Genomic DNA, 10,683 nt, shown 5'->3' with positions numbered 1-10,683 from the left:
GATCCCTGTGGGACTCCTTGTTCGATTTTAACTTGACGGGCTCAGAATGGAAATTTATCGACGATGACAGACTGGAATCAATCATTGAGATAAGATTTGAACCAGTTGAGAACAGTGCCGTTGATGCCAAATGTAAAATGAAGACAGGAAAGAAGGATTGAATGGTCTATCGTGTCAAAGGCGGCTGACAAGTCGAGAAGAGTGAGAAGGGAAATTTTTCCTGAGTCGGACGCTAGCAGTAGATTGTTCAGGATGTGAAGGAGGGTGGTTTCGGTGCTGTGGTCAGCACGATTGGCAGACTGAAAAAGGTGGAGGGGATTTTGAAATAAAAGTGGTTGTGGAGCTGCTTCAGGACAGCTTTTTCAAGGAGTTTGGACAGGAAAGGGAGGTAAGAAACCGGTTGATAATTTTTCAAAATGTTTATATATATATATAATATATATATATATATATGTGTGTGTGTGTGTGTGTGTGTGTGTGTGTGTGCGTTTGTAAATGTATATATATATGCGTGTGTGTGTGTGTGTGTGTGTGATGCTGATTCCGGCCTTCGCTTAAAAATAATTAATGCACTATTCGGGTTCGTTTTAATGACTGATATCATAGATACACATATCTTAACAGACAGTCTTATCCTACTGAGCCCTGTCAATCGATAACGAGGAGCTCAAAACAAGCTTCAAACTGATCAAAATAAAGAAGAAGAAAAGAAGAAGAATGAGCCTGAGAAGGACATGAATGTCAACAACATTTGTGAAAGGACGCACAACAAAAAGTGCAATAGCCCAATGTCACAGGAACTATATGCGCTTGTAATGTCGACGTTCCGGGTAAACCTAACGCCACAAAACATTGCACTAAATTTGAAATGAGGGTCGTGGGGTGTGAACAGCGCACATAAATCAACACAGAAGGCAATATGAAATGTTTTCGAAATCGTCCCTGTGCTTTTTTCTTCTCCTCAGTGAAATACGCGCGCACGTCGCGCGCGCGCACACACAAACACACACACACGTGTACACACACACACACACGCGCGCGCGCGCGCGCGCACGCACGCACACACACACACACACACACACACACACACACACACACACACACACACACACACGAACGCACGCACGCGCGAGCAAAGACGCCATGAAAGTATTTGCTTGGATTGATCCGCCTCCTGTAGAAGGGAAATAATCCTTTCTCACATCTGCAAAATGACTCGTTGGCATGAGTATCTTCCCTTAGTTCGCGTCCATGTCCATGTTTCAGCGCCAATGTCTGCCTGTCTGTTTGTCTATCTGTCTGTTTGCAAGTGGGTTTGTTTATCTGTCCAGCCATCAACATGACTGTCTGTCACACACACACACACACACACACACACACACACACACACACACACACACACACACACACTGACACACACTCTGTCTCTCACACACACCGTCTCACACACACACACGTGACACACACACACACACACACACACACACACACACACACACACACACACACACACACACACACACACACACACACACACTGCATAACTGCATAATTATGGACAGACAGACGACAGACGGGGAAAAAAGACAGATAGAAATTGAGAGACTGGGTAAAAGAAAGACAGTCATGCACATTATATAAACACTACGGACAGAGTGAACAGGAAGTCCCAGACAGACAGAATATCATCGTATTCAGAACAGCATTATATATATTTTGTAAACATACAAATATACTCTCGCCGGACTGAGCTCAACAAGGATGACTTGACAGAACTGAACCACTCAAGGACAGAAAAAGAAATTCTCATTTCGAAAGTGCATTCAATATTGAGCCACCTTTTTACCTGAACAAACACAGAATTGATCAGTTTACACAAGTTCAACAGCGCTAGAAACATATCAAAAACTGGTTCATGGCCGTATTCTTTTTCTGGATCACTATTGACATCTCTCTCTCTCTCTCTCTCTCTCTCTCTCTCTCTCTCTCTCTCTCTCTCTCTCTCTCTCTCTCTCTCTCTCTCTCTCTCTCTCTCTCTCTCTCTCTCTCCACACACACACACACACACACACACACACATATATATATATTATATATTTATGTGTATCAGATCTATCTTATTATCACCATGCTTATGACTTTATCTAGCATTGCGTAGTGTTCAGGGCGGTGACTGGATGTAAAAAAAATAAAAATAAATAAATAAATAAATTTTAAAAGGCACATCTATTATCCTCCAAAATGAAGAATTGTGTCTTGTCTTGTGTCTTGTATTCTCTCTCTCTCTCTCTCTCTCTCTCTCTCTCTCTCTCTCTCTCTCTCTCTCTCTCTCTCTCTCTCTCTCTCTCTCTCTCTCTCTCTCTCTCTCTCCAAATGATAAAGTTATTTTGAATCTTGCCACAAAATATGTAATCACCCCTTCAGATTGGGCCATGGCCTTATTGAATAAACTATCCTTATTTTCATCATTCTCTCTCTCTCTCTCTCTCTCTCTCTCTCTCTGTGTGTGTGTGTGTGTGTGTGTGTGTGTGTGTGTGTGTGTGTGTGTGTGTGTGTGTGTGTGTCTTTGTCTGTCTGTCTGTCTCTCTCTTTCTCTCTGTCTCTCTCTCAGAAATCTGTTTATCTGTGCTAATCGTTCCAGCTACGATCCATCATATGCGCTACTTCTGATGTAATGGTGTATAATTTAACTGGGTGCAAATGACAAAGCATCTTTCCATATTATGTGATGCATACTGTATATTATTTAGCTTGGTGCATCTCTTTGCATTACTAGTAGTATAGTGATGTGTTGGTTATGATGATGATTTTTTTTTTCAAATGTTTATTTGTTGACACCTATTTATGAGTGGCAGTGGCCTATAACTAAATAAACCATATCCACTCCCTGATGATTATTATTATCATCATTGTCTTTAGACTATTATCGTCAAGTTATTATCCCATGGATTCATCAGTGACTACCATTAAATTTCTTCATGTTGTTCACTTTACATATGTATAAGTTGTCTTGTGTTTGTATGTGCCTTTCAATTCATGGAAATATAACTGTCTCAGACGGAGGACAAGTATTTCTTAAAATTTCTACTCCCTCTCGCTCTCTCTCTCCTAAATGAAATTGTTACCCTCTTGTCTACATGCCTTACTTGCTGAATGGACAATAAAATACGTCAGTGTCAGTTTCAGTCTCCCTCTCCCCTCCCCCTGTGTGTTTGAGAGAGAGAGAGAGAGAGATGGAAAGAGAGAATCTCGGGGGGGCGGGGGGGGTTGTTTTTGTTTTTGTTTTTTTGTTTGTTTGTTTGTTTTTTGTTGTTGTTTTTTTGTTTGTTTTGGTTTGGGGTTTGTTTTTTTTAGAAAAAAAATATTTAAAAGAATACATAATTAGCTAAATATGAAATCATGGAGGTCGCGGTGACAGTGATGAAAACAACAAAGATAGAAACAATTTTGAATTTTCTAGAAATAAAGAAATACAGATGAAAGAACCACTGATTTATGAGGAGACAGCTCAAAAGGTTTTACTTCAGGTAAGTGAGACAAGGATGGGCAACAGTAGACCACAAAAATGTATTGCCTATCTCCCTTCGTTAGTCTGTGCGAACAGTGAGAGGAGATAACATGATAGGTGATTAAACTCCTCTGATATCCGGCGCACAGACTTTAATCTCCTTTCATTTATCTCATTTCACACACACACACACACACACACACACACACACACACACACACACACACAGGGGGAGGGAGACTGAAACACACTGACGTATTTTATCATTTGTCCGGCCATTCAACACACACACACACACGCACACACACACACACACACACACACACACACACACACACATACATACATACATACATACATACAAATATACGCACGCACGCACGCACGCATGCACATGCACACGCGGGGCGCGCGCTTGGGAAGAGCTCCGTCAGAACAATGTCATAAACAAATGCTTGACAACAAAGATAAAACGCCGGGAACAATGTGTATAAAAAGATTCTGTTTCGAATCAGCGTACAGTTCATTGTGTAATGTTCAGCATAGATGAAGGAACTTGTACTGAATGTCAGAAACAGAAACAGAATTCATAACGAAACGGAAAGAAATTTAAGGATCAACATACATACATACATATATACATACATACATACACGAGGACACTGACAGAAACAGAGAGAGATGGAGACAGGGAAAGGGAGAGAGAAACAGGCGGATAGACAGACAGACAAACAGACAGACAGACAGACAGAGAGACAAACTCACGTCCGTAGATATCCCTTTTTTTTTGTCTCCAGTACCTGACTAAGCGCGTTGGCGGGTTACGCTGCTGGTCAGGCATCTACTTGGCAGATGTGGTGTAGCGTATATGGATTTTTCCGAATGCAGTGACGCCTCCTTGAGCAGCTGAACTGAACTGATTGTGACAACACATACAGCACGTGCTCTGTTACGGACGTACCGACAGACTGAATTATGGACAAAAGGTCCTTTCTCTGTTTCTCAGCTTTGAGATGTCAATAGATGCACCATGAGGATCTGATACAAAGTTAATCGGAACACACACACACACACACACACACACACACACACACACACACACACACACACACACACACAGAGAGAGAGAGAGAGAGAGAGAGAGAGAGAGAGAGAGAGAGAGAGAGAGAGAGAGAGAGAATAACATAAAACGTCAGTTTGCCCGCAGAAAAAGTTACCTAGCAACGTTTTTTTGACGTAAAAAAAAAAAGCCTACGATCAGGTTTGGCAAACGTCCGTTATACAAACTGAAATCAGTTGGAATATCTGGTAATCCCTATGGGTATATAAAAAGGGTTTTTTTATCTTATGAAATTATTCAAGCAAGGGTAGGAAACACATTATTCTTTGCCACATAAATTTGACATGGGAATTTCACAGGGCTCAGTTATAGCCCCTATTCTTTTTAATATTCTTATTCAGGATCTCCCAAAGGCATTTTCAAATCGTGTAGTTTTAGTACAGTATGCTGATGATATATGTAGGCATACGTGGATGGGTGTCAATCTAAAAAAGTCAGCCCCACAAAGAGCACAGAATTACATACGTAGTTTGTATCAATCAGATCTTGATAACCTCGGTAACTGTATGTTTGAAAATGGTCTAGCTTTGTCGACTGAAGAAAACATGTATGATGTTGTTTAATTCAGGTGGTAACCCATCTAGCATACCCATTTTTAAATTACTTGGTGACGTCATTGATTATAAACAGGTGGTGATGTTTTTAGGTGTTTATCTTACTTCAAAGCTGACATGGAACATTCACTTTGATTACATTTTAACAAAGGCAAGGGAAAGTTTCAATTTTATGAAAATTATAAGCCGCTGACATGGAACATTCACTTTGATTACATTTTAACAAAGGCAAGGGAAAGTTTCAATTTTATGAAAATTATAAGCGGCTTACCCTGGGGAATGGATACAAAAACATTTATTCATCTTTCCATGGCCCTTTAAGATCTAAGATAGCCTATGCACAAGAAATATTTTTCAGTGCACCTAAAAATCTATTACAAAAGATTCAAAGTGTAGACTGTAATGCTATCAAAATTGTGCTCAGCATCCAAACAGGAAACATACAAAACAGCCGGAATTCTTCCCTTAAATGAACATCGTGAGTTAGCAACAGCAAAATTCGCTGTGAGATACACTTCAATGACCAAAAAAATTCATTGCTGATGAACTGACAGTAAGATCTGACATTGATTTTCCTAATAGAGCTAAAGCCGTTTCCTCACAAGAAACAGTTGCAACTTACGTTTCAAATTTGTTAAAAGAATCTGATGTTAATATGAAAGAGTTAGCTGCAAAACCACATCATACTCCTGTTCCTTTTTGGGAAATGTTGAAAGCAGATTTTGATATCAGTTATTCTGAAACAAAAAAGGACGAAAACATCAATATCACGACAAGTACTGCCAGAATTCATATCGCAGAAAAATATCAGTATCATCTCCATATATTTTCAGTTGGATCTGTACTTGATGACAAAAATGCTAGCGCGGCTTTCTATATTCCTGCCTTAAAAGTTGAAAAATCTTACTTTATTGGAAAACATCTTTCCATATTCACGGCTGAGCTAATTGCTATTATACAAGCTCTGAACTACTTAGTGAGCCATCAAATACTTTTTCTCGAAAATAGCATTCTTTGTTGATTCCAAATCATCAATTTATGCTCAAGAATTATTTAGCCTTGAAACAAGACCTGACTTAGTTATTGAGGCAAATCATTTGATACATTGTTTGAGGATTACAGGGACTGAGGTCAGTTTTTGTTGGGTACCTTCTCATGTGGGTATACATGGCAATGAAGCTGCTGATAGAGCAGCTGAAAGAGGAGCACAAGATTCAGAAAATTCGACAAAAATACATGTCCGTCTTTCCGTAAAAGAGGCATACACTGTGTTAGAAAAATCAGCATGGGGTTGATTTCATAGCCGATGGAAGGAAAAGTTTTTAAAACATAAAGGGACATTATTCCCCGAAAATATTATGAAAGAAAAGATACCGGATCCATCAGCTTGCTATACAAGATTAATAACCTCTACTTTCTCCGTATAAAACTTAAAGCGCTGAAGACAAAATAAAAATGTTACATGCATCTGTGGTAAACAGTTCAGCTTACATCATTGTTTGTTTCACTGTCAGCAGTTACGTGCCTTCTTGCCCAAGTATTTCAAAGAGAATAACTATTCCGCTGCAGATGATTTTTGGAAAACTATTTCTGACGAGGTTCTTATAGTCGAACTTTCACAGACATTAGTTCATAGCCTTATTTCTATATGCCTTTAATGTACTTCAGAATTGTGTTAATGGTTTCTGATTATTATTATCATATTGAATTGTTACTGTTAGTTATGCATTTTTTGGTAGTTTTCTACCTTTTCTGTATTCCTCTTCCCTCCCCCCCCCCTCCGTCCCCCCACCCCCGACACCCGCGACACCCCCACCCCCCTACTTTTTTTTTTAATCGTCTAATATCACTGATAGTGAAAAGACGCTAAACTAAAGAACGAACACAGAGCTAATCGTTTGACGTTTGATGTCGTCACAAGAAGAGGCAGAACAAAAACGTCACCGAACCAGCTGTGGGGATTCAAATTACGTGAACAAACACGCTGCGTGGTTCCAGAGTTGCAGCTCGTTTTTTGCACCCTGGATGTATAATGCGAACTCAGAGCTGCATAAATCTACCCGGGTAGGCCCATGTATTCCCCTGCACTCGATCGTTGGCTTGTAATGGTTTAACAGGAGGGAGGTGCATGAACGTGTCTTAGTAGTAGTAGTAGTAGTAGCATAGGGACTGGCATTTGACTGCCTAGGCCTCACGGCCTTTTTTTTATGTCCCCTTCAATATCGGTCTCCTTTGATTCATGGGATACACATATGTTTTCTTTTACATGCACTGTAATTCACTCGTCAAAGTCAATATTTTTTTCTTTTGAATTGATGTTCATGTCAAGGAGATTTTTAGCACATTACTATTTTGTGCATGTTTAGTTTCGATAGGTAGTGCATTCCAAATTTGGGCAATTCTATTAGCTAATGAATTTTTCTTTAGGTTAGTATTGCTTGTGTCTTGCTGCCGGATTTCAAAACCTGCCAGTTTTAAGAACTATGACAAATGAGGTAAAAGACACAAGACAGGCTGCAACTTTAATTGTTTAATTGTTCTTAGAACGTGGGGGTGGGGGATGTATCCACTGCACGTAAAATATAAAACATCTACACGTATTTGGAACAGATACGCATATGCGTAAAAAGAAATACCAGATATGTAGTGAACTCATTCCGTTCCTGTCAACATAAAGATAATGTGGGTGTGAACTGGATGTCGTGATGGTCAAAACTGGTTTGGATAACCATGAGTTCCTGTAAAGCTGACTTCCCACCATCACAGTTACCGCTTCTGCTTCTTATTTTTTTCTTTTCTTTTTTTTTTTTTTTCTTTTTTTCTTTTTTTTTCTCCAAACAGTACGGACATACAAAAATACACAATACTGATCACATCTGCTGTGAAGTGTTTATACATATAATTATATGTATGTACACACACACACACACACACACACACACACACTTACAGATATGTGTGATATTAGACGAGGGAAGGAAAAAAATCGAGTGGGAGGAGAGGGAGGGGGGGGGATTACTGTGTACGCATACGAGTAAGTGTGTGTGTGTGTGTGAAAATTATTGATTTAAGTTTTGTTTAAAAGAATAAACAAAAAAACATAACAATATAACATATTTCTAATGAAAAACTAACAACTATTACAGCGAACCAACTGGACTTTTTAACAAGGAGTTGAAAAAGTCATACATTGGCAATGGACTGCTGAAGATCGTCAACACTGAAGATGATTTCAGTTCAGTGATTTGAGACTTTAACATATCGCAAGTTGGTATATGATCGGCTGTTATGTGAGCACCACAGATGCAAGAAACATTACTGACATATTTTGTCCTAAAACAATTCATTTTCCATCTGCAGATTAGAGAAATGATTTGCCTCTTATGAAAATCATTATGGTAATGTTTTCCCATGAAACCATACATTTTCTGTATGTTCTTATGTAACTCCGAGTTACCGGTGTGTTTTTCCTCAAACTGAAATTTTGACCATTGGACTTTTTCTACCATGGTGTAACATTCCTGTAGTGAAAGCGAAATATTTAAATCTAACTCCTTCGTGGAGCTTCTAGCTCCTTTTTTAGCTAAAATGTCAACTTTTTCATTATAGTAAAAACCGCAATGAGAAGAAATCCAGCAAAAGGTTATGTGAGAGCCTCTTAATAAGAGTTCTTGAATCAAATGGTTAATTTCAATAATGAGTTCATACCAGTAGTAACCGTTTCTTTTATAAGTTATAATTCTTCAATAGCGTGAAGACCTGATTTAGAATCTACACTGCAAAATAGAATCTGAAATATAGTGAACTGAGTATAGTTTTCGGAAAGGATATCATGAAATTTATATATATATATATATATATATATATATATATATATGTGTGTGTGTGTGTGTGTGTGTGTGTGTGTGTAGATAGATAAAGAGATAGAGAGAGATATAAATATATATATGATGCCTGATCTTCGCATAAACCCGGGTTTAGAATTTTTGTTAATGCCATACACTGAGGTGTGACATATGATTTCTGGCCAGTTGAAGTCCGAGTTAAACGCGACTTGACTTTGATTCAGTGAACTATGCTTAGTTATTCCAGTGCTGTCACACACACACACACACACACACACACACACACACACACTGGTGTCAGTGTGCGCGCGCTTTGTGTTTCTTTGCTGAGATTTTTTTCAGTTTGAGACAACCTCTTTTTTTTTTTCTTTTTTTTCTATCAATGTTTTGCAAAAAATGTTTTTGCTCTGAGGTCAGATCAGCGTGTTTGGTTTACGCAAAGATCAGGCACCTGCTCTTATACCCAACTGGTGTAGCGTGTAGTATGGATTAGTACGCATGCATTGACACCTTGCGCAATGCGCAACTTTCAGATTTAAAAAACTCACATGGTCATACTGCCCGGGACATGCAGGTGTTAAGGGAAATGAGCGAGCTGACAGACTTGTTGGTAACGCAACACCAACGAGCGGCCTACATCTAGGAAAATCGGAAAACCTCAGAAAAGTCAAAGAATATCAAAAAGAACAGGTACAAGGCCATCACACCATCGATCGCCTCAAAGAAATAAAAGCAGAGAGAGAGAGCGGCCGTATGTCTAACATGAAAGGTAGAGCACGATGCTTTGCAAATCAAACAAATATCGGCATCATTTCCAAACCAACATTGCGCAAATTTCTTCAAATCGGAACAGAGTCTCTGTGGGCTTTTCCAAATACAATAGACTGAGCAACACACTAGACGCCACGTTCTTGGCATCAGAGATCTTTTCCCATCCCTCTTGCGGCCAATCAGTGGCAGCCTCTGTGCGTGTGTGTATGTGTGTGTTTGTGTGCATGTGTGGGTCTGTATTTTTGAGTGCGTTTGTGCATGCGCGAGAGTGTAAGTGTACACAAGTGTCAGTAGAGTTCTGTGCACGTGCGTGTGTGTGTGTGAGGGGGAGGTGGGGATGCGGGGGGAGGTGGGGTAGAGGATGAGGTATGTGAGTGTATGCATGCCTACACTGTGGGAGCAACAGGATATTGAAACGTATATATATGTGTGGGGGGTTGGGGGTGGGAGATATGGGTATATGTGTGTGTGCTTGTACAAGTAAGTGTTCATCTGTGTGTGTGTGTGTGCCGTGGAAGCTGCGATACGTAGACTAGAAATGAGTGCGTGGAGGAGGGGGGTAGAGGAGGTGCAGGGTAATGTGTGTGGTGTGTGTGTGTGTTGGAGCTCATGTACGTTTATATGTATTTAACTGTGCTTTCATACCTGTGAAACTGCATGTTTGGTGCATATCTGTTATGCATGTGTGGGTGTATATGTGAATGTGTGTCTTCATGTTTTACATCTATTTGCTTATTTATCATCATTGTTATCTTATTTATTTATTATTATTTTTTATTATTATTATTATTACTACCTTATTTATTTATTTATTTGTGTAAGCTTATCTATTATTTATTCACTTTTTTTCCTAAGGCCTGACTAAGCGCGTTGGGTTACGCTGCT

The sequence above is a fragment of the Babylonia areolata genome, chromosome 18 (assembly GCF_041734735.1).
Source record: "Babylonia areolata isolate BAREFJ2019XMU chromosome 18, ASM4173473v1, whole genome shotgun sequence".
Lineage (NCBI taxonomy): Eukaryota > Metazoa > Mollusca > Gastropoda > Neogastropoda > Buccinidae > Babylonia > Babylonia areolata.
The sequence above is the reverse complement of the archived record's forward strand: the minus strand, read 5'-3'. Positions refer to the sequence as shown.